We start from the raw sequence: 7275 nt of genomic DNA on the forward strand, positions 1-7275 counted from the left end.
GAGTCGTTTTACGTCCTGCTTTTTTAGAACGAAGACAATAATAATCGTTATGTTTGTGTAGTTGATACATATTGACTCGCCTGTATAACAATGGTGAAATATTTGGATCTGGCATTTTACAACTTATATGTTGCAAAATAGAAACCTCTTTAACAGAAGATTTACCGACAATTGGCGCGTCTTTAATCCAAATTAATAAATGAAAATGTTGTATACCTCTACCTTGGTATTCTCGTCGCCAGAAGTAATGTGTTACTTCTCCGATCGGGTGATCTTTGGAACAAATAAAATCAAGCAGCGCTTTGAATTTATTATCAAGAAACCTCGACGTTGACACGGGATCTTTAGCAACGAGTACGTTAATGGGCGTCGAATCGTTAGACCATCCATTTACTTCACGAATATATGCACCTAAATCTTACCACATCCATTCACCAGGACTAACTGTAAAGAACCATGCCGCAGGTCCGTATTCTTGCGTCATAGCAATTAAATCACTTCTTGGTCTACGCCAGTATTGTTCCGTATTTCTTAAATTGGAAAATATCGAACTCAAGTCAGATTCCATATCACCTTTCTGCAATGCTTTTAAATATTCTTTAGCCGTATAACGTTTTCGTGAATCAGTTGTATACAATTTATGATAAATACCACGACTTAATTGACGAATATTCGCATCATTTAACAAGAAAAATAAGAATTGTGGATTTTATCTAAATTGTGAATGTTTGGATGTCAAACAACATTTAATAAATTCATGGCTGTGAAGTTTAACCTGTCTAGTTTCGCGTTGTCCATTAACACCAAAAGGAAATAAATCTGGAAAACACAATAGATCTGAAGATTTCTCACGATTGTCCAAAGGCAAATCTTGAACTTTTAACATTTGATATAAGGCAGTAGCACTTTGACATGATTTTTTTTCATATAAAGGATAAATAGTGTATTGCTCGTAATAACTGTCTTGACTTTCGTCAAGAATCTGGGTTAACATCGCTTCACGCTGATTATTTGAAGTAGCGTCTACGTTATTATTTTTTTTTGTTTCTTCCATTGGAACTTTTGAACTCAATTCTTGTTCGTCATTTGATAAAATAGCGTCTACGTTATTTTTTGTTTCTTCCATTGGAACTTTTGGACTCAATTCTTGTTCGTTATCCGAAACAGATTCACTATCATTTTCCGTCTCTTGTGCTTCAAATTCATTATTATTATCCAGTTTTTCTAAACATAATCCATCGTGAGTTTCTGAGAGTGTTATATTATTGTAAAAAGGATTGTTACGTTTGAGTCATGTTAAAGCCTTGTGTACCTTTTTACGATCTACGTATTCCTCCCAAACAGTTTTGGATTTTGTCGGAACACCTCTAACACGTACGAAGTACATTTCATGATTTTTATTAATTGGATCAGTATCGGAACATAATTTGTTCCATGTCTCTTGTAAAAGTAATGGTAAATGAAACGTTCTACCTTTTACTTTTTGTACCATATTTCTATGAGGCAGTTTTTTGTTAATAACAGTTCCCATTTTAACAACAGTTTGAAGAGCTTTAGCTCTTTGTATAAAAATTTTTTCAAACGTGTTAAAAGATGATATTTCTTCGGGTGTATCACGTACAAATCGATTATTTAAAACGCAATACGCAGGCATTAATCCGTTACGGAATTTTCCTGCACAATAACGACATATGTATTGTGGGGTAATGTTGTGTTTTTTTAAATGCGCCATTAAATCTCTCCAAATTGGAATATCTAATTGCGTTTTAAGCTTATTAATTTCAGAGACACTTCTCTTATAACAAAGTCTCTCACATGATGCACAAACATATCGAGGTGTATCCATGCAGCGTTTGATAAAAGCCTTAAATGCGTTGCTATAGCGAGAAATGATATCGTCATCACTCAAAATAGTACAACTCTGCTGATGTTTGTACATATTTGCTTTTTCTTGTTCCAAAGTTATAATTTCATTTAATGTGTCTAAAGGCTGATTTATAGAGGCCGTAACCGTTGATTTAAGCCGTAATCATTAAGAAATTGACCAATCACAGTCGAATGTGAGAAGAACAATCGACTGTGATTGGTCAATTTCTTAAAGATTACGGCTTAAATCAATGGTTACGGCCTCTATAAATCAGCCTTAAATCAGCGGAAGTTAAAGCCTTCTGCAGATTTAACATTTTCCGATAGAAACATGTTATTTGATAAATTAAACGTTTAATATGTCTCATCTTTGAAAAATGAGGTGATAATATTTGAACACAAAGAAACATCGCTTTGCAAAGTTTCGTATCAATGTAACAAGCATGTGTGTGACCCTTTTTATTTGAATTTTTTATCGTACATTTATGAATCTTTTCTAACACCCGAGTGGAAATTGAAAATAGTGGCTAGCTAGTCACTAGCTAATAAAGTTGTGTTATACATCACCACTGTCTAGTTTTTCTAGATAGTGATGAGCTATCAATGTAACGCTTCACTCTTCTAGTGACTATACTTAATAAATTAGCTAGTGACTAGATAAAAAAGTTGTAAAGTTGTATGAAGTCAACGTATAAAGAGAGAGAGATCGTGTCAGTGCAGCCATCTATGGCGTTCATCTTGCGGTAGGTCGAAACGCGCGAATATTCATGCGCAAAATAGGTCCCGACCGCGTAGTAATCCAGGCGTTCGAGAGCGGCCGGGCGCGGGCTCCCCGCGCGCTTGCGTGCGCATGTTGGGAGGGGCGCGCAGCCCGGGCGAGCGAGCATTCGTCTTCCGGACATCGTGCGTGATACATACGTTGTAATAAGTTCGAGTCGAATACGTAATTGCGTCATCTTTTCGCTGTTAACTTGGAATAATCTGCCTCTTCGTGTGCAGCAAACAATATAACTGTTGATCATATACGAATCAAATAAAGAATAACAACTATCGTCGCAGAAAAGAAGCCAGTGAGATACGTCCCGGCGAGCCATGCCGGCACGTGGAAAGCTCAAGGAAGGCAGCCATTTTCTGGAACGTTCGAGAAAGCCTTTTCGGCATGAGATAAAACGCCCTTTCGAAGTCTTGGATAAACGAGGTTTTGGCTTGGTCCTTTCGACATATATTCGTTGTGTGAACATCCTATGTGATGTTATCGTCAATCAAAAGGTAACCTTTGTAAATATACTTGAGTGAGGACGTTAGACTCTTGTCTACCGTTACAAGGTGAGAACGTTAGACTTTCGTCTACCGTTACGAGAGAGATAATCAATCCTCTCAAGGTTACTCTTTGCGGTTACAGCTTGCAGAGATTACGAGAGCAAGCGAGAAGAAGACTTCCTCGCCTTTTGAAAAGATATTAGAATTTCATCTCGAGTTTAATTGTAACACTGAGCTCAGTCAAAAAAATCCATTAATTAATTAATTCTTCGGTTGCAACCATTTTATTTACAAGGAAAAAACTTTACTTCTTTTTTTTGTGCTCTTGATTCATTATAATTAATTATACGATATCTTTTACCGTTCCTTACGTTAATTTGCGGACATTCGTTACATTCACTACTAAATTAGAATGTTTTCTTTGCGAAATATATAAATCGTTTCAGGCGTTGTAATCCAATTATCAAATAACCGTTTGCGTGCGTTGCTATAAAAGCTCTTACTCAATTACTTTATATTATTCTACTAATTATTTTGCGAATTATTAATTATTTAGTATTACGTTCATGCTGTGGTGAATTAATGTGTCAATCAATGACTGCCTATTACAAGATTTAATTCAGTAAACTCAGTGAGAAACTTATTGCTTATGTTTTTGTTGTTGCTCATATTGTAGGTATAGCTTGTGTTGTAGTAATCGCTCATGATATAGTATAATGCTTTGCCGTGATTTAGACACGAGTTTGGTAATACTCAATCAGTATTGAAATTACAAATAATATTATTTAATAGACAGATGATAGTTATTCATTATTTCAAATAAAAGATTGATGCATTATTTCCCAGATTATACAAATTCTATCTGAATTGATATTCTTGTGTTAATTGATTTGCGTTTATGTTTCAAACTATCCTTTCTTTATAAAACCAACAACGAATTCTGAGCTTGACTACGTCAAAAGAAATTATATGAGAACATACTATTACAATTCTTTTTATAATGAAGCTTGTTATATGATAAAGAAATACCTCAGTAAAACTTCAAAGTATGTTATGCCATATATTTAAAGAAAGGACTGTTCTATGATAACCATTTATTTGTTCTTTTATGCATTTGATACCTTTATTTTACTCATATTGTATTTTATATTACCAATGTATAATTTTGTTCACGAATACTGGGAAGGTTTTAGGGCAGTTTCCCTTCCCCCATGCAACAAATGTTGGTATTTTTTGTATAGTTCTGCCCAATCTAAATTTTTCTGAATTACATAAATCACGAAACGCAATCTCTCTCTCTCAATAAACGGATTCTTTTTATTTGTTCCTTCCTCATCAAATTCTCGAGATCAGGCTTGTGCGCGAGCTTGTGCAAACAAAAGTGATGAAATTAGAAAATGTAGCTAGCTATAAGCTACAAATCAATATATAGAGATTTATATATTAAAGAGTTGTAGTAACCTTATAGAAAATACTATCTAGTAATTATCTTGCTGAAACTACTTGCAACTAGATGTAAAAAGTAAAAAAAAATTAATTTATTATTATTTTTTTTAGTTTTTATTATACACGCAATGTATTTTGTAAATTCAAAAATCTAACCTAAGTGGTAGCTTTATATCTTTTTCACAAAATTATATTATCTAACTTAACTCAAGTGACATGTATTTAAAAAAAAAATGTGAAATCTTTAATTTCTTCTTCACAAAATTATATTATCTAACTTAACTCAAGTGACATGTATCTAACCTAAGTGGTAGCTTTATATCTTTTTCACAAAATTATATTACCTAACTTAACTTAAGTGACATGTATTTCAAAAAAAAGATGTGAAATCTTTATTTTCTTCTTCACAAAATTATATTACCTAACTTAACTCAAGTGACATGTATTTCAAAAAAAGATGTGAAATCTTTATTTAAATTGCGTTATTTGTAAAGAGAATATGTATATTGCTTTGAAAGATAATTGTTATGCAACTACTTTAAAGAAATAAAACCGAAGTGGTATATTCGTATTCCTATTCAAGGGTCTTCCTATTCTAAACCCAAGTGATAATAGCTTCTTAATTCTCTTTAACAAATTTTTAATATTACAAGAATCATTTTAATTACAAAGAATTAAAGAAGTAACAGTACAAAATAAAAATATTTAATTAAAACAAAATAAATAAATTTTTTTTGTAAAAAAAACTTGGCGCTGCTAGACTTTGAAATTTAAACATTAAAATTTAAACATTAGTACTAAGATTTTTGATTGAATAAAAAACAATAAACATAATTTAGGGAAAAATGCGACAGGAGTAAAAAAGCAGCGCCAAGTTTTTTTACAAAAAAAATTTATTTATTTTGTTTTAATTAAATATTTTTATTTATTTTTATAAAGTAGACTAAAAAAAATTATTTTAAATAAAAATTCATAAAATAGCGGCAGTTCAAAAAAAAAAATTAATTTTCACTATAAATTTTCGATACTTTTTTGCTTATAAAAAATTAAATATTGCATATATCGATATGATTGTAATCTACTCTATAGGGACACTTGTACTGAACAGGAAAATCGATTGATTCGATGTTTCAGAAACATTTTACGACCTGGAGGACTTCCGCCATGGAGCAACATATTCCGCGCACAGGTCGCCGTTGCCCAGTATCCCGCTTCGCCAAATGGGCTGAAAAATTTTTATAACTACTTAAAAGTATCATAAATATAATCCAAAAATATTGAATGATATATTTTGTTTACTTTCTCCACAAAAAATTCACAAAAATCACTTTTTTTTTGGACCTACTGAGGGATATGGACCCTTAAAGTAGTTGCATAACAATTATCTTTCAAAGCAATATACATATTCTCTTTACAATTGGCGCAATTTAATTTAAAGATTTCACATCTTTTTTTGAAATACATGTCACTTGAGTTAAGTTAGGTTGTTTGGCGCTCGCTTGTATATAGCAGTTTAGGTTTCGTAGTATCAAATGTACATAGTTGAAATTCGATTCCGTATCATTAAGTTGTAGTATTAAGTTACATATTGATCCTTAATCGCGTCAATCGCATTCATAATCAAGCGGGTCCTACGGCGAGTAGGACCACCAATACGATCGATATCGAGTTCGATGACTCGCGCAAAACGTTGGCGGATCGCGGTAACTACTCGCGCGACTCACCCGACTCGTGCTGCCCGCCTGCGGGTGGCCCGCCTAATTACTGGACTTAGTACTCGTTCGCGCCGTACTTCGCAGGTGCGCGAGCCGAGGAGTACCGGAGCAGACATTCACATTTCGGACGTGAAGACGTGAACTCGTCATCACATTTTCGGAGCACGAAGAGTCGACTCACTTCAAGATCGTGCCTTGCTCGCGTGTTCCTTGCTTGCACCGCTTGCCTGCATATCTTGGGCCCTGCCTGTCTTCCTATTACTGCTCGCTTGCACATAGTGCCTAACTGCCTACTCGCTTGCCTGCTCGCCTTTGCGCCTACACCGGAGGACGAGTCTGAAGGAAGGACGAAAGGAAGAGAGACGAAAGAACGCCATCCGAGAGAGGCAACGGGCAACGAACGGTGAGTCGCATGCCTTCGCATTGCTTTTGCTTTCATATATTGTTTGCTCGTTTTGCATTGCATTTAATCTCGTGAGGGAACGGTCCCTCTGGTCCTTCGATCCTACGCTTATAGACCTATCGCGAATCCGGGGCGACTCACCCCCCCCCCCCGAGCATAGGTAATATAATTTTGTGAAGAAGAAATTAAAGGTTTCACATCTTTTTTTTGAAATACATGTCACTTGAGTTAAGTTAGATAATATAATTTTGTGAAAAAGATATAAAGCTACCACTTAGGTTAGATTTTTGAATTTACAAAATACATTGCGTATACTTGGCACTTTTTTTTACCTTTTTTGAAAAAGGTAATTTTGTACTGATATTACCTATTTTGTAGTGTTAAGCAAGGATCTGCAAAACATTTTTATTTTTTATTTTTTAATTATTCACAAAATTAGCAATAACATCAAATACATAAAAATTAATAATATTTAAGTAAAAGTAAATTATACATTTTTCACAAAAATTGAAGGAACACTAAATTTATCTTTAAAAATAGGCAAAATTCGAGCAGCTGTAACCAAGGTCGGTAAATAGACGACGG

Source organism: Temnothorax longispinosus, chromosome 4 (genome assembly GCF_030848805.1).
Source record: "Temnothorax longispinosus isolate EJ_2023e chromosome 4, Tlon_JGU_v1, whole genome shotgun sequence".
In the NCBI taxonomy this organism is placed as follows: Eukaryota; Metazoa; Arthropoda; class Insecta; order Hymenoptera; family Formicidae; genus Temnothorax; species Temnothorax longispinosus.